Source organism: Ovis canadensis, chromosome 11 (assembly GCF_042477335.2).
Source record: "Ovis canadensis isolate MfBH-ARS-UI-01 breed Bighorn chromosome 11, ARS-UI_OviCan_v2, whole genome shotgun sequence".
Classification (NCBI taxonomy): domain Eukaryota; kingdom Metazoa; phylum Chordata; class Mammalia; order Artiodactyla; family Bovidae; genus Ovis; species Ovis canadensis.
Window position 1 is genome coordinate 61,874,624 of NC_091255.1, and position 17,396 is coordinate 61,892,019.

General features: G+C 52.1%; 2 long non-coding RNA genes across 3 annotated transcripts; one reads left to right on the plus strand and one right to left on the minus strand.

Moving 5' to 3' along the window:
• Nucleotides 1–248: 248 nt before the first annotated feature.
• On the minus strand, nucleotides 249–7,084 carry LOC138415361 (uncharacterized). Of its 2 annotated transcripts, XR_011247197.1 has the most exons (3): nucleotides 5,440–5,469; nucleotides 4,188–5,097; nucleotides 249–2,394 (listed from the first exon to the last, which is right to left on the minus strand). It is a non-coding gene; the product is annotated as an uncharacterized lncRNA (long non-coding RNA). The 2 variants fall into 2 exon arrangements; XR_011247196.1 differs by lacking the exon at nucleotides 4,188–5,097 and having other exon boundaries at nucleotides 5,440–7,084.
• Nucleotides 7,085–7,112: 28 nt separating this feature from the next.
• Nucleotides 7,113–8,809, plus strand: LOC138415362 (uncharacterized). Its single transcript, XR_011247198.1, has 3 exons — nucleotides 7,113–7,227; nucleotides 7,589–7,692; nucleotides 8,526–8,809. It is a non-coding gene; the product is annotated as an uncharacterized lncRNA (long non-coding RNA).
• The last annotated feature ends 8,587 nt before the right edge of the window (nucleotides 8,810–17,396 follow it).

Below are 17,396 nucleotides of genomic sequence, written 5' to 3' on the forward strand. Positions count from 1 at the left end.
CTCTTTCGTAGCTGCCAGTTTCTTCCAAACTGGACCATGAACTCTTTGAAGGAAGAACTCACTCTTATTCATTCCTTCAGCAATAATTTATTGAATGCCTACTCGGTACCAGGCACTGGATCTTCACAAAATCTAATAAGAGGGGGTCATGGTGCCTGGTGGAAACCCACCAAATGCTTGACCCCAAATGCTTGACTGTACAAAAGAAGAAACTTCTTTATACAAAGGGGTTTCTGGAGTCGTTAAAATATGATTTCAATCATTTACAACTTTTATTTTGGGAAGCAAAGAGGCATGTTTTAGTTTGAATACGTTGCATTTTGTTTCTTTCAAGACATCTTAATATGTTATCTTATTCCTACCTGAGGCAGCCCAGATGAAATATATTGCATTTTCCAGATAAGCAAACTAAGGTGTCAGTGGATTTAGGCTTGCCTCAAGTCACACAGGGGCTTCCCAGGTGGCTCAGTGGTAAAGAACCTGCCTGCCAATGCAGGAGACTTAAGAGACCCAGGTTCGATTCCTGGGTCGGGAAGATCCCCTGGAGGAGGGCGTGGCCACACACTCCAGTATTCTTGCCTGGAGAATCCTGTGGACAGAGGAGCCTGGCGGGCTGCAGTTCATCAGGTCACTAAGAGTTGGACATGACTAAAACGACAGTACGAACACACAAGTCGTACCGACGATCGATGGAAGGGGCAGACTCATTTTTTGGTTGCACTGAGTCTTATGGTGGCTCATGGACTGTGTTGCCCCGCAGCATGTGGGATCTTAGTTCTCTGACCAGGGATGGAAGTGGCGTCCCCTGCATTCCAAGATGGATTCTTAACCACCGAACCACCAGGGAAGAAGTCCCAGGAGCAGACTGACCACCTGCCCTTTCCACCATTACCCGTATGTGCATGTGAGAGCTCCCCCATCCAGGATCTCTACTTAGCAGCCACTGTGAAGGCTCCCCAGGGGACCCAATGGCTTCTGGATCCACACCTGGCTCTCATCAGAGACCAGTCAGCCATGGAGGGCAGTCCTGGGGCTACCATTCCATCTGCTGAGGCCTTAGGAATGCCAGGATCTTCTCACCTCCCAGTGGCTGGGAGCCTCAGATATTCAGGGCTGGTATTCCCAATGGGCTAGAATAGCCAAGGAAACACTCCTGAGACCTCTGGCCAACCCAATGTGCAGAGCTTTGTGCGAAGCCTCAGAGAACCTCGGTATCACTCTAAACTATTCCTCTGAAAGCCAGGGAAGGGATGAGATGACCTCTATATCTCTTTCTGTTATAGAATTCTATGAAGAGGAGGCTGGAGGGAAAGGAGCCAGTTTGGGAGGGAGACAGGCTGGCTGACTTTGGAGCGTGGTCCTCTGGCCACTCACTGCTCTTTTCACTGTCCCTTGGCACCTGGTGAAAGTAGGCAAGGGTCTCTGGAGGGAAGGCCACCCAGATGCTATTCAGAGACCAACCCGCATTGCCCGATGAGAGGGTGGGGACAGCCCGTGGCTATGGAGTCTGTCCTCCACACTGGGGCTTCCCCACTGGACTTCTCAGACCATCACTCCAGGGGTTGCCTGGGAACTCCAGCAAGGACCCTGACCAGGCTCTGGCCGGAGCCCTGGAATAGAGGGGAGGAGCCCAGGAGAGCAGCCCAGCCCTCCCCCAGGCGTCCTGCCAGGCCTCTCCAGCCTTAGAGGAGCTGCGAAGGTCAGCCAAGGGGCCCTGCTGCAACAAGAGACCTTGTGCCCACACCAGGATAAGGACTGAGCTGGTCCGTCCTGAGTGGGGGAAGGGAGGGGCCTCAACCACGGCAGAAGATACAAGGCCCTGGTATCATCAGGCCGGACTCCGTCATTGGTATGAGAGACATCTGGAGAGGAAGAATCTATAAGGGCCAGACTCCCAGTAGAGGCTGCAGGCCCTAAGAGAAAGATGGAGCAATGGCCAGATTCCTGGAGGACTTCCTGCACATGCCCGGGGTAGACACGTTGCTGCGTGCACAAGCTGCTCTGCACATTCGGAGCTCTGTCTGTAAACGCGATGCCCAGTACCATTCCTCCGTTGTGCGCTGTACATGAGCTTTCCACAGGATGATGCATGATGGTGAATCACCCCAGTCTAGCTTCCCACCATGAGCAACACAGCAAATCCGGAGATGACTGACCAGGATCCAGCGGCAAGGTGATGGCAGGGGTCCGATCTCTTCTCCGGGAAGACAAAGCGGGCCTGAACCAGGATCACAGGTTTTCTAGGCCTCAGAGGCACGATTTAAGCAAATGAGTCAGCCTGCTCAGGGTTCTGCTCTGTGGTCTCAGGGGCCCTCCCTGCAGGTTTCTGGAGGGTTCAGTGGGAAACAGACAAGGACTGCAGGAGAATCTGTTGACCGTGGTTCTCCCGCTAGCCTGTGGAGTAAGAATAAAGATGGGTTCACCAACCCGTAGCCGTCTTCTTGGCCCCGTCTCTGCAGGGAAAGAGCCCACCCCCATGCGTCTTAAGTATCTCACATACTTTCAAGGCCTGCTTCTGATGCACCGAGCACTCTAAGCCTGTGATAGGCAGGAACGTATTTAATTCTCCAGCAATGCCCTGAGTTAGGTCCTATTACTGTCCCCGTATTTATAGTGGAGGGAACTACAGAACAAAGATGCAGTGTGACGTGCCTAAGGTCACACAGCTACCCAGGAGCAGAGCTGGATCCAAACCCAAACATTCGAGTTGCACAGTGTCTGCCAGCCTCACTGAGGCACTGCACACGGGCACAGGAGCCCTGGACTGGCAGAGTGCCAGCTGTAGGTCAGAAAGGCAGGTGGGTACATGTCTCAGATCACTGCTTCCTGGCAAATGACCTGGAGTGGGTACCTCCAGGTCACGTGGGTAGCTCCATGACCTAGTAATGGTCTTGCCTTGGTTCCTTTTTAAAAATTGTTTATCTAGTTGCGGCTGTGCTGGGTCTTCAGAGCTGAGTGAGCTTCTCTCTAGTTGTGTTGCTGCTGGGGCTGCTCTCGAGTTGCAGTGCACAGGCTTCTCATTGCGGCGGCTTCTCCTGTCGCAGAGCATGGGCTCCAGCGCCCTCAGGGCCCACAGGCTCCGTTGCTGCGGCTCCCGGGCTCTAGAGCACACGCTCAATAGTTGTGGCGCACAGGCTTAGCTGCTCCAGGGATCATCCCGGATCGGGGAGCCAACCCGTATGTCCTGCATCAATGTGTTCTCAGTCCCTCAGTCGTGTCTAAATCTTTGTGACCCCATGGACTGTAGCCTGCCAGCCTCCTCTGTCCATGGGGATTTTCCAGGCAAGCATACTGGAGTGGGTGCCATTTCCTGCGTTGGTAGGCAGATTCTCTACCACGGAGCCAGCAGAGAAGCCCTTGCCTTGGTTCTTAATCTATACATGGGCATCTCAACAAAACCTGATTCATGGATTGTCGTGAGGTGGAGACAAGATCATGTCACAGGGTTAGTACTATGAGCAAGGCTTCCCTGGGACCAGCAAGATTCAAAATGACCTCCCACAGTCACCCCCATCAAACTCCCCACCCTCGTGCTATGAGAGAAGTGGAGACCGACAAGCCTTGGCCACGGTTTCCTGTCCGGGTGGGAGGAGGGTGCTTAGGAAGCGTTCCTTCCTGTCTCCTCCTTGCTCTCTTCCAGGCTTTTGCTTTCTGTGCCTGCTGCATTTCCTTCTTGTTTTCCACAACTGCCCTCTGTCTGACATTTGGTGCTCATAGGAGTTTCCTGGGGCTGCTGTAGCAAAGGTCCACAAACTAGGGGGTTTAAAACAACAGAAACGGATTTTCTGTCTTGGAGGACAGAAGTCCCAAATCAAGAAGTCAGCAGGGGGCTTCCCTGGTGCTCCAGTGGTTAAGAATCTGTCTTGCAATGCAGGGGTCACCAGTTTGATCCTGGTCCGGGAAGATCCCATGTGCCACCGAGTAATAAAGTAACAAAGCCTGTGCACCAAAACTACTGAGCCTGCGCTCACTCGTGAGCCTCCAGCCACAATTCCTGAAGCCCCTGGCCTTTGCTCCACAACGAGAGAAGGGACTGCAAGGAGACGCCCGCACACTGCAACTAGAGGGGAGCCTCTGCTCAGCAACGTAGACCCAGCACAGCCAAAATTAAATGAATAAATATTTTTTAAAAATAGAGGTCAGCAAGGCCATGTGCCCTCTGAAGTCTCTAGGGGAGAATCCTCTACCCAGCACTTGGTGATCACTGGCAAGCCTCAGCAGTGTCTGGCTTGTAGGGGTCTCACTCCAGTTTCCGCCCGTCTTCAAACGGCCATCTTCCCTGAGTGCCTGTATCCAGGCCCATTCTCCCTCTCCTCGTGTCCAGTCGTTGGATTAGAGCCCAAACAAATCCAGGATGACCTCATCTTAACTAAAGACATCTGCAAAGACCCTCTTTCCAAACAAGGTCACATGCAAGGCTCTAGATGGACACGGATGTGGAGGATTCTGTTCAACCCGGTACTGCCGACTGGTCCTGCAAGATCTAAAACTAAGAACATTTTATTTAGTTTTTTTCTTTCCTTGCCTCTTCCAGGAAGAGAGCCTGACCAATGTGTCCTTCTTTGCTCTTGGGGGGAGGAAAGAGAGGAAGGCCCTTTTATGTTCCATCCAAGACACCTTGAACAAAGAACAGGCTGAAAAGATGCCCGGGGATGTACCCAGCAGATGGCCTGGCCAAGGGCAGGGCTGAGAGGCAGTCTGCATGGCCAAGGGCAGTCCTCTTGGGGAGGAGGGAGATGCGTCTGCAGCCTGCTTGGCATGGCCTGGTCCTCCTCAGACATTGCCTCATTTAGCTGCAGGGATATTTCCTACATTTCTCTGGTGAAGGGCTTCAGTATTAGCAACCTCAAATGACCCTACACACAAGAAAGAGCATCCTCTAGAAAGCTTATTCTGCGCTTCCGCGGCCAAGAGACAGAAGGAAGGTGAAGCCTCAGGGCTGGGCGTAGGAGATCTGGCCAGTGCCACACCGTTGCTTGGCAATGTCACCTAGGGAAAAGTCCAGGGGATGCCCAACAGCGAACTCTTTGCAAGGCCCTGGGTATCTGATGGTGAGGTGGACACAGGCGCACAGCAGCCTCCATCCGTCAGCTGCGCCTGTTGGACCAGACAACCAGGTTAGAGAGACAGCTAGGGATATGAAGCGAAGGGACTTTCATCTGCGCCTTCCATCACTGCAGCATTATCATCATCAGAGAGGAGGCGTGAAGAAGAAAGCTCCAGGTGGTCTGTTACAGCTGAAGGGGAAGTTCTCAGGTCCTGCCCTCACCCACGGCCTCGCAGCCCCTTCCCTCTGCTCCTCAGTCCCTCACCTACATTTGGAGACTCTGGACAAACCTCTGGTCCTGAGAGGCTTTCTGGGGGCCCCAGGTCTGATAATCTAGAGCCTGGGAAAGGAGAAAGGGAGGAGGCCAAGAAGGCAGTGGCTTTTGCTCTTACCTGAACCACAGGAAGGGGACCGCCTACCCCAGCATACCCGCAGGTGCTCTTCCGGGGACAGGAAGTCAGCTGAGCACTGAGCAAACAGCACGCTGGGGGAGGGGCTCAGGCACCTGGGCAATCAGCTGCCCCCCTCCCCCACTACTTTCCTGCTTTTCTGGGCCACACTGGTTCCCACACTCAGGAGGCCAGACGGAGTGGGGATTAGGAGCCTGGGTTGTCTCCCCAGTTCAGTTTGCCTCCTCAGAGTTAGGAGACCAGGGTAGGTCTCTGAGTCTGCTCCCTACCTGTTACAATGGTAACAGGTAATAATACATCTCTGCTTCCCAGCGTTGTTGTCATAGGCCAGTGAGTGAACATAGTAAGCCCCGGGTCCACACTGGCTGCTCTGCTGCCCCTGGGAAGGGGCTGAGCCCAGACAATTTCTCGCAAATAATCTGGCATACCGCTTAAGGGAGAAATGGCGCCCTCCTGGCAGACCTACCTGGTCTGCTAACACTCCTTGGGAAAGCAGTAATTCCTGTCTCCACTTCTCACACTGCGTGAGCTCTCACCCCACCAGGGCCCCTCTCTGGCTGGCCTGCCCAACCACAGGACAATCAGGCTTTTAGCCAGGCAGTTACAGTAAGCCAGGCCCGCCCTTCCTTACATGGGGTACCACGGCTCTCAGGTCCTGGGGCCTTGGTTGTTTTCCCAGAGAGGAGACTAATGGGGGATCTCCAGCCCCTTCCCAACCTGGTACCCTGGGCTGGCTCCTAACCCCATCTCCAGGACATGCTGGTGTTCCCAGCGATTTCCAGGGGCCGCTCAGTCCTGGCAACCAACCGGTCCAAGCTGCAAAGGGCAGCTGAAGCAGCAACTAACGTTTCAGAAGGAGCGACTGACTCACTTCAGCCAGGCTGGGCCCCCTGTTAATATTCTTGGACCGCAGCCTGGGATTCCTGCAGGTTCCGACAGCAAGTTAAGCCATCCTCTTGTAGGAGGCGGCTTCCAAGGTAACCCTGAGAGGAGAGGAGGAGGGGAGAGCCCTGGCAAGGGTGTTGATTCGCCCAAAAAGCTCCAGGCCTGGGGGACAGGATAGCCCCCGGCCTGATTAAACAAGGAAAGGGGAGGAGGAGGGAAACAGGACCCTATCTACATAGCAGGACACATTACATAATTATTCTATTTTAATCACAACCACCCTGGTTAATAGATATGACTAATCGCTGGTTAATAGATGAGGAAACTGAGGCTGGGAGAGGTTAAGGAGGCTAGCAGGTGGATGGTGAGGGGAGAAGCCTGCACGGGCAAAAACTGAGGTCAGCTCCCTTTTAAACAGCTCAGCCTGAGGGTCCAAGGAGGGTAACAAACAGCAGGGAGACTGTGTTGCCCCGTCCCCCACCCAGGCGCACCTCTCGGTGGGCAGAGCCGGCACAGAGCCTCCGCAGGACCCCCTGGTCTGGGACTGCATCTGACCGGGACCCCGCCGGAGCAGGGTGTGGGCTCCGATGGCGGTGGCCCTGGAGGTGGGTCCCTGCCACCCCTCCCCCAGTTGGCGGGATCTCTAGACTCCTCTGCCCGGGGGCCGGGCGCCGGTACACTGACCGGTACAGCGGTCGGGGGACGCTTTGATCCCGATCCCACCCACCTTGTGCGTGCCCCTGGCAACTGCGCCTCTGCAGGCTGCGTTTAAAGGGGAAGTGTACCGACACAGACACACAGCCGCCCAATCTCGCCGCCAGCTGTGGATTCAACAGACCTTCCATCAGCGCGGCCGGCCCCCGACCGGCTTCCTCGCCGGCTGAGGTCAGCGCCCCGCCCCGCCGCCCCGCACCTGGCCTCGCGCCCGGGATCCCTGCCCCGGGTCCCCGGTCCCTGCCGCGCTCTCGGGTCCCCGCTCCCAGGCGCGGGGCGGCCCCTCTCGCCCGCCGCCCGCGGACCTCCCGGCCGAGCCCTATTTCGGGCGCTGGCGCCGCTGGCCCGGGCAACCCTGCCCGGAAGGCAGGCTATTCTGGGCTGGGCGGCCAGAGCAGCTGCGGCCCCAGGGCTTCCCGGCAGGGTGCGCGCCTGGGACAGAGGGCACGCTGGGGCAGGGCTCCCCTCCTCCCCCCACCGCCCCACCTTCCTTCCAGTCCACGCCCAGCTCCTCTCCCCTTTTTTTTGCCAGACCCAGGTCCTTTCCTCAGCCGGGAACATTCTCTGGTGCCTGATCGCGGACAGTGTCCAGAGCCTATGGCCACGATGCGCCTGCCTGCGGTGCCCAGCGCGCAGGTGCGGGCGCCTGAGCCTCTCGGTCCTCTGCTCCCATCTCTGTCTGGGGTGGTCTTCCTAGCGCCCTGTGCTCCTCTGGGAACAGCCACTCTCCCCGCGTGTCCCATTTACCTACCCCCCCCCCCCAACCCTACCCATGCGTCTATGTGGTTCAATACTGAATCCCCAGTGTCCAGCACAGGATAAGGTTTAGAGAGATTCAGTGGCTTGCTTCCCTGTCGAGGTCAGCGCCCAAGCCCAGCTGGCGGACAGAACATCCCCTGACCCTTGAGCCTTAGCAGTTGGGTCTGCAGGTGCCCCGCCTTTAGCCCCAGGCTCTTTCCCTGGCAGTTTACACCCCTCGCTTCTTTATGTATTTGGCTGTGTCAGGTCTTGGTTTTGGCCTTGGAGATCTTTAGTTGCTGCTTATGGGATCTTAGTTCCCTGACAGGGGATCGAACCTGGCCCCCTGTATTGGGATTGGGAGTATGGAGTCTTAGCCACTGGACCACCAGGGAAGTCCCTCAGCTTCTTTTCTTTTTCTTTCAAATTATCCCTAGTTCAGTTCAGTAGCTCAGTCATGTCCAACTCTTTTCGATCCCATGGACTGCAGCATTCCAGGCCTCCCTGTCCATCGCCAACTGCCAGAGTTTACTCAAACTCATGTCCATTGAGTCAGTGATGCCATCCAACCGTCTCGTCCTCTGTTGTCCCCTTCTCCTCCTGCCTTCAATCTTTCCCAGCATCAGGCTCTTTTCCAATGAATCACTTCTTCCCATCACGTGGCCAAAGTATTGGAGTTTCAGCTTCAGCATCAGTCCTTCCAATGAATACTCAGGACTGATTTCCTTTAGGATGGACTGGTTGGATCCCCTTGCAGTCCAAGTGTCTCTCAAGAGTCTTCTCCAACACCACAGTTCAAAAGCATCAATTCTTCGGCGCTCAGCCTTCTTCACAGTCCAACTCTCACATCCATACATGACCACTGGAAAAACCATAGCTTTGACTAGATGGACTTTTGTTGGGATCACACTAGTACTTATGCGTAAAACATGTGCACCAAACGTATACTTAAACTCAGTTAAAATAAATCAAAATAAGTGATATGTGAGTAAAAAATAAAACTTAGTGAGTAAAACACGTGTATCTGATGTATTCTGGAGGAGGAAATGACAGCCCATTCCAGTATTCTTGCCTGGAGAATCCCATGGACAGAGGAACCAAATGGGCTACAGTCCATGCGGTCACAAAGAGTTGAACACGACTGAGCATGCACCTGATGTATACTTAAACTTGGTTAAAATAAACGAACAACCGGTTATATATGAACAAAAAAATAAAATTTAGTGAGTAAGTTACATGTACCTGATGCATAGTTAAACTCAGTTAAAATAAAGTTAAAAATCAATTATATGTGAATTAAAAGGAAAATTTATCCCCATGGCCAACTCATCCCGCCTCACTCCCCAGAAAGAGAAATACGATCTACAGTCTACTGCCGATGTTTTATGGCGTCATAGAGATTTGTTTATACCTTGAGTTGGTCAGGGTTAACACCGCAGGATATGGTAAAAGGTCAGGCAAAAAGCCACCAGACCTGCAATGGAAATCAGGTGAGAGAGAGAGGAAAGTGTGGTTCAAATCTGGGCCCAGGAAATGTTAGGAAACCACTTTCTCCCCAGGGTCCTTTCCTTCCATCTTGCAGGGCAAGCTGGAGCAGGTGAGGGGAAACCCAGTGGGGCGGGCACCCTGGCTCATGAATAAGTAAGTAAGAGCCACCCAAGGCTTTGACTCAGTCAATAGATGGTTGACTTCCTGACAGAGAGGCTAGCGTCCTCACACTCACACGTGTAAGTGAACCAACCAGTAATCAATTGACAATTCATTAATTACAAGTGGAAGTTACTGGGACTCCAGGACTCAGGCAAAACTTCCCCAGGGAAGGCTGCACTTTCCAGAGATGTGTCTGTGTCAGAGGCCAGAGGTGCACCTGAAATGCACCAAAGTGGGGTGGGGTCCTAGTTTCCTGAAAGAACAGCATCTTGGGGGCTTACGGTGGGGGCGGGCAGTGGCCTCAGGGCCAGAATGTATGGGAAGTTGGCTGGCGCATGAGGTCAGGTCCCGACCCCACCAGCCACTCACTGCCAGTGAGGGTGGTGACACCCTGCAGACGGCTCTGGGTTCCCCACCTGACACATGGCAGGGTTTTGGGTCAGGCGGAGAGGAAGAGAGAGGGTACTCCTTTCCCCTGCCTTTGGGCACCCCCACCGGGTGCCCCAAATCTATTCCTCAATTCTGGGGCCCCAAAGAGGCTTGCAAGTCTAGTCTCCTTTCAGGAAGAAAGTCCTGGGTAACGGGAAAAGTCACAGGTCCTGTTTCTGAGAGGGAAGGGGGGCCCCAGGAGGTGGGGGGGAGGAAGGACTGGGAAGTCTCAGGTTCTCACTTCTGCTTTGCGGGTTATAGGCGCTGAGCTGCCCACAGCTCTCTCCTCCCAGAACTTCCTCCGAAGAGCCCGCTGGCCATTTGCATATATCTGGTTGAAATTCCCGATCAGAGCGTCACTCTCTCCTCCCCTCGGCCCCCAGAGGGTAGCTGGAACTTCACTGGGGAACCAGAGTGGGGACAAGTGGCCATGGGACTGCGCTGAGGGCCCCAAAGCTTCCCCCGCTGATTCACCCTTATTCAGTAGATGGGCCATTTTCCTTAGAATGTTGCAACAGGGGTATTAGGGTTTTTCCAGAACTTTCCACCCTCGATGACCCAACTCTGAACCCTTCAAGTGGAACTCAAGATGACTCCCACTGGCAAGGGCTGGGCACTTGCCCCCTGACCTTGGTGTCCCCTCCGTTTCAACGCTTTCTCATGGGGCCGAGCTTAGTCTCCTGAGAATAGGCTCCTTGTACATCCAGCTGTGCACAAAGCAGGCTCTTGGCCTGTAGTTTGCTTTCTTAATGCATATTTCTTTAATGGATGGGATGACTGGAAATTGCTTCCCCCTGATGAAGAAACAGGAAGGCAACACCATTTCAGAATTCTTTTAAAAAAAAGAATCTATCCCAAGTTTACCTGCTTCATCTCTGTGCTTCTTCAGTTTAGGCTGTAAGCCCTCCAATTCCAAACCTAAGTTCTTAGTAATCAGAGGCAAAGCTTTTTGGGGGCAAGACCAAGTCTCATCTCTATCTGTCTTGTCTCTCCCAGCTCCCTGGCTCAGAGTCACAGAGTCAATGCCCAGTAGATTTTGTTCAATTGTGCTGCTTTTTCTTAGTCATTGTTTAGAAAATCAACCCCTTGCAGAGCCAGGCATAGTATCAGTAGCTAATCTTGGCACTTCTCTGGTGGTCCAGTGGTTAAGAATCCACCTGTCAATGCAAAGGACACCGGTTCAATCCCTGGTCCAGGAAGATCCCACATGCTGTGGAGCAACAAAGTTCACAGGGCATAAGTACTGGAGCCTGCATGCCTAGAGCCTGAGCTCAGCAACAGGAGAAGCCACCTCAGAGAGAAGCCTGCGCACCACAATTAGAGAGGAGCACCCGCTGGCTGCAACTAGAGGAAGCCCACGCAAAGCAACAAAGACCCAGCACAGCCACAAATAAAATTTTTTTAAAAAATAGTTAATCCTTGGCTGAGCTGACGGATCACAGTGGCGGTGGGAATGATGCTGGTCTTTATCCCCGTGAAGAACCTGCTGTGTTTGAGCTCCAGGATAGGAATTTCATCGCGGGGTCTCTTTAGGGTGATTTCCTATGAGTTAATGATAGCTAAGGAAAGAAACACTGGGGATTGTCAGATGGGTTCTCTACACTTTAGGGGATGTTTTCCCAAAAACTTCAGGGAAACTCTGGACCAAAAAAGTTACAGGTTCTAGGAGTTGAAAATAGGTCAAGGAAAATAATGAACTAGGAAACAAAAAAATCCACAGATCAGACAATCTAATCACAAAAGAGCTCTATGTGAAACAGTGTTGGTGGGTGAGGCTACTAAATAAAGCAGTTGTAGTAAATTCCCTGGCTGTCCCGTGGTTAGGACTCGTTGCTTTCACTTCTGGGGCCTGGGGTTCTATCCCTGGTCCCCTGGTTGGGGAATTAGCCATGTGGTGCAGTACAAAGAAAAAAAAAGCACTTCTAGGAAGCTGAGGTCCTATTTCAAAAAGACGAGGAGAGAAGAGGGAGGAAAGAAGACAGAAGGGAGAGAGGAACCTTAGGGAAAGACTGAATTGTGTCAAATGAAGGAAGAAGAGAGAGAAACCGCCTTGGCTGAGCACCTACTACATACTGCTCCGATCCCAAATTCCGTCCATCTCACCCAAGCCCCAAAGAGCAGTGCCTTCTGCATCTTTCTCACAAGGGAGCCACTCAGGGTGGCCACACACACCCCATCCCCCAGATGGCTTCCCACGGCCTGCAGACCTGCTCTAAGTTTACCCGCTCCTCCATTAGATTTAGAAAGAAAGGGGGGCAGAGTGAGGCTAAGAGAGAACTGCAGTCCCAGATAGGAAAGGAGACCCTGAGAATGGGCAGGGAGTCTCTGAATCAACTGGTGTCAGCCCAGGGCAAGGCCGCTGTCTGGGGCCAGGGGAGGTGGGGGAGCTCGCACCCCTGGCTGGGCAGCCATGCACTTTGTGTCACCCCTGAGTTCCAGAGGGAGACCGGAAGATGGGCAAACCATGCCCCGCTGGAGCAGAAACCAGACTTGGGGAACTGGAAACCAGCGGGTATGATGTTAATCACCAGCAAAACTCTGGAATGAATCATTAAATAAATTCATTTATTCATGCCCTTAGTCAACAAATATTTATGGAGTGTCTCTAAGTATAAGCTACTGTATTAGGTGTTAAATTGGAGTGGACTAAAGGATTTGGTGGCTACAAGCAGGGAGATGATATTTATAATTATTATAATGGAAACAGGTTCACATGAGAAGGACAGATAAACACTATGGGGGTTCAAAGAGTACTTTAAAAAGGCAGAATAAGATCTGAACTTGGGACTTCCCTCGTGGTCCAGTGGCTAAGACTGAGCTCCCAGGGCAAGGGGCCAGACTTCCATCCCCGATTGGGGAACTAGATCCTACATGTTACAACTAAAGAACTGAAGATCCTGCATGCTGCAACCAAGACCAGGCACAGCCACGTTAAAAAAAAAAAAAAAAAGATCTGAACTTGTTTCAGGGAAGGAACCAGACACATAGTTAATAGGTCTATGTAGCAATGTGTATAAAGGCAAAACAACCAGAACCTAATAATAGGTGTCCTCATAATGGAACAGAATACAGCAGAAAGTCACTTAGTCATGTCCAGCTCTTTGTGACCGCATGGTCTCCACAGTCCATGGAATTCTCCAGGCCAGAATACTGCAGTGGGTAGCCTTTCCCTTCTCTAGGGGATCTTCCCAACCCACGGATTGAACCCAGGTCTCTCCCATTGCAGGTGGATTCTTTACCAGCTGAGCCACAAGGGAAGGCCAAGAATACTGGAGTGGGTAGCCTATCCCTTCTCCGGTGGATCTTCCTGACCCAGGAATTGAACCGGGATCTCCTGCATTGCGGGCACATGGATACTTCCAGTCATGTTCGACTCTTTGCGACCCCATGGACTGTAGCCTACCAGGCTTCTCAGTCCATGGGATTTTCCAGGCAAGAGTACTGGAGTGGGTTGCCAAGTGAGCTATCAACCAATCAAGACAGTTCGTAATGGAATACTCTCTAGCCAATCAAAACAGTTTATAATGGAATACTATATAGCCAATCAAAACAGTTTAGCTGTACACTTATTCATATGTGAAGATATTCACAAAATATTAGTAATTTAAAGAAGCAGATAAAAAAGAGCATTTAGGTATGATGGAATTTTATGAATTTTTGACATATGTATTTTTAGATGTTTTTAGAAACTTGTAGAAATATATACCAAAATCTTTGAAGGGCTCATCTTGGCCTAGGGGGATTTAGAATGTTTTACAATTCTTGTCTTCTATCTGTATTTTGGAATCTTAATACAATGAGTATTGACTATCCTTTTTTCAAGGATAAAAAACTGTTAAACCTAACTATTAACAACTCAGGCCAAATAAGTCCTCATTTCTTTGACAAGATTGTCAGGTCATAGAAATACTATGGATAGGGAATTCCCTATTCCCTGGAAGTTCAGTGGTTAGACTCCCCACTTCCATTGCAGGGGGCCTAGGTTCTATCCCTGGTTGGGAAATAGGCTCCTGCAAGCCATGCAGCATGGCCAGGAGAAAAAAAAAGTTGCTATAGATATAGAATACCTTGATTCCATGAGAACATCTGGTGGCACAGTGGATAGAAATCCGCCTGCCAGTGCAGGGTACGTGGGTTCAATCGCTGGCCCGAGAAGATTCTACACGCCACAGAGCAACTAAGCCTGCGAGCCACAACTACTCCGAGCTCTAGAGCCTGCAAGCCGCAGCTAGTGAAGCCCAAGAGCCTAGAGCCTGTGCTCCACAGTAAGAAGCCACCATTAACGAAGCCTGCACACCACAGTGAAGAGTAACCCCCGCTTGTCATAACTAGAGAAAGCCACAAAGCAACGAACATCCAGCGCAGCCAAAAAACAATTAATTTAATTAAATTAAAAAAAAAGAAAAGGTAGGCCTGAAAATAGTATGGTTAGGTTGTAGCAGGTAGAAATAGTTACTGAAAACAAAACAAAAAGTACAGGACTTCCCTGTTGGTCCAGTGGTTAAAGCTCTGTGCTTTCACAGAGGGAGTGTGAATTTGATTCCTGGTCAGGGAAGTTCCACATGCTGCAGGGAGACACAACTAAAAAGGAAAAAAAAAAAGCAAATGCATGGGACTTACCTGGTGATCTGGTGATTAAGACTCCTTGCTCCCAATGCAGGGGACATGGGTTTGATCCCTGGTCAGGGAACTAAGATCCTGCATGCCGCTCAGCTAAAAACAAACAAAACCAAACAAAACACAAAATCAAAAAAAGCAATCAATTAGTAAACAGTGCCCATCTGAAGGTAAGTCTTTACAGCTGTGCCACAAATCTCTGGCCTTCTTGTTGAACATTTTCATCCGTGACTGGAATGAAGACCAGGAAGGCAAATGACCAGATTTTCAAATAAAACAAAATTCAGGGGATGATCCTGTTCACCTGGATTCAGACATGATGACAGGCCAGAACAACAAAATGAAAGAGACAGCTGAAGTTGAAAAGGATTGAATAAATAGTCCTGGATCAGATGCTCCAGGGGCCCTGGAACTGAGATGCCTGGGTTCGGGGGAGAGACGTGGAAGAATGAAAACTCACAATCTGTGAGAGGGAGGACGATGAGCTTCACCAGCTAGTTGATGATCCTGGGGAGATGGCTTCCCCACGTAAGAGGACACGGGAAGTTTCCAGGAGGCTGATTTCAACATGGTACAACGAAAGAGGAAACAGTGCTCCTCTGAGTGCCAGGTACTCGGAGCACCATTTCCTCTAGGCGTCCCAAGAGCTCACCCCATAATCCCCAAAGGAACTAGGGGACTGTGGGGAGCAGGGATGGGGCAGGACAGGACTGCTCCAGCAGAGGCTGGCTCACCCCCAGGAGGCTGGACCAGAGGACCCCCAGCTCCTTTTCCAACTGACTGGGAGCACCTCCCCTGGGTCTCCCTTAGGTTTGCACCAAAGAAGTGGGAAGTGACCTCACAAAGCCAAGACAGGGCCCTTGAGTAGGGGTGTCCCTGGGAAAGCCAGCACTGACCAGCTGGCCATTGGAGGATGACAAGTCTGCTGACAATGCAGAGAAGGAGGTGGAGCAAGGGAAGGAGAGAAAACAGAAGGGGGAAAAAAAGGAAGAAACCCCAACAAATGAAGAAAAAAATGAAGAAACAGCAAAACAAACAAAAAATAGGGGAAATAAAAAAAGGGAAAGCAGGAAAGAAGCAGCAGAGTGGGAAATCAAAAGGCAGAAAGAAGACGGACTTCCCTGGTGGTCCAGTGGCTAAGACTCCATACTCTCAATGCAGGGGGCCAGGGTTCAATCCCTGGTCAGGGAGCTGGATCCCACATGCCTCAACTAAGAGTTCACATGCCACAGTTAAAGATCCTTTGTGTTGCAACAAAGATCCGGTGCAGCCAAATAATTTTTTTTTTTTTAATAAAAGAGAGAAAGAGAGGAACAAAGGGAAACACACAGGAGAGGGACCCTCAGGAAAAAGGAAGCTGCAGAGAGATCGGCCTGGAGGTGGGTGCCAGCAGCAGGCAGCCCGGGATCTCTCATCCACCGAGGAGGTGAGAGGAACAGGAGTGGGGTGGGGGTGGGTTTGAGACGGAGGACTGCCACGGGGCCAGAGTCACCCTCTATCAGACGCTTGCCCACCTGAAGCCGTGCCTGAGCACCCACATGTCAGGGTGTGCTGGCTGCAAGGAGGTTTCAGAAAATGAGGACGCCCTCCTCCAGGCCACGCCTCCTGATTCATCTTGGAGCTGGTAGACAAGTGTGGGCACGTGAAAGACCACCCAAAGTCAAGGAGAAGGCACAGCTCATCTCAAGGAGCGATAAAGACACGGTGGACTCGAGTCAGGAAGACCCCAGTTCAGATCCAGACTCGGTGCTGTGTGGCCTCCGGCAGCTCAACATCTCTGAGCCTCGGTTTTCCTCTGTGTTATGAAGATACACGAGACAGCGGATGCGCAAGCGCTGGGTCACTTTCACCTCCATAAATGTAATCACACCTTAACTCTGAAGTGAGTAATCACAGCCCTAAGTGAGAAGAAAAGCTGGAGAGGTCAGGGCGTCTCCAAGGGAAGACAGCCTGGGCCCTGAAGCAATCTTCCTTCACTAACTATTTTGGTTTTGAACCCACCAATCAGAGAGTAGACAGGCTCCCAGCACAGATCTTAGAAGCAAGTGGAAAATGCCAGGGGGCTTGAGCCTTCCCAGGCTGGAAGGGCTGGGCCCTAGGGACCTAGACAGCCAAGCGTCTGCATGACTCCTGGATGCTAACAAGGCCCCTGGCCCAGGGACCTGGTTGTGGGCAACCTGTAAGGTCAGACACTTAGACAGCAGCCGCCGGCTTTGCAGACAGTGGGGAGTCCATAAAGAGTGTCCCACAGGCTCACAGATGGCCACACAATACCACAGCGGGGGGGCAGAGCTCAGAGAGGGCTCATTTGGCCAGTCCCCAGAGGGTCCGGCCAGGGGAGTGCTCCAGGTCCAGCCTCCAGAGTGGCACTCCCTGGGTGCATCACCGTGGGGTGCAGACCCCCCTCACTGGAGGCCATCCCTGGCCTGGAGCCTCAGCTGCTATCCCAGCCTCCAGGAGGGACGGGGCAGAGCCACCCGTGAGTCACTGTGCCCACTTCCTGCCACATGGAAGCCGTGGCTGAGTCACCGGCCCCCCAAAGGGAAAGACTGGCCACAAGGCCGGAAAGCTGGAGCTCGATGGTGGCAGGAGTGTGTGTGGGGTGCTGGCACGGCGAAGCCAGTGCTGCCCTGTCCCACGGCCGAGGTGCCTCCGGCCCAGCCTGGGGTCCTCCAAGCAGGACCAACCCACCCCCAGCAGGACAGGCTATTTCTCCCCTCTCCCCCAAAGCCCGACAGTAACAGTTGTAAAATGCCCTTCAAAACAAAACAGAAAACCCGAACTTTTTATTTTGAAATAACTGAGGCTTACAGAAAAGTTTCAAAAATATGACAAAAAACTCCCGTATACTTTTCACCCAAATGCCCCAAAAGTTCATGTTATTATGCCGCATCCGTGTTATCACG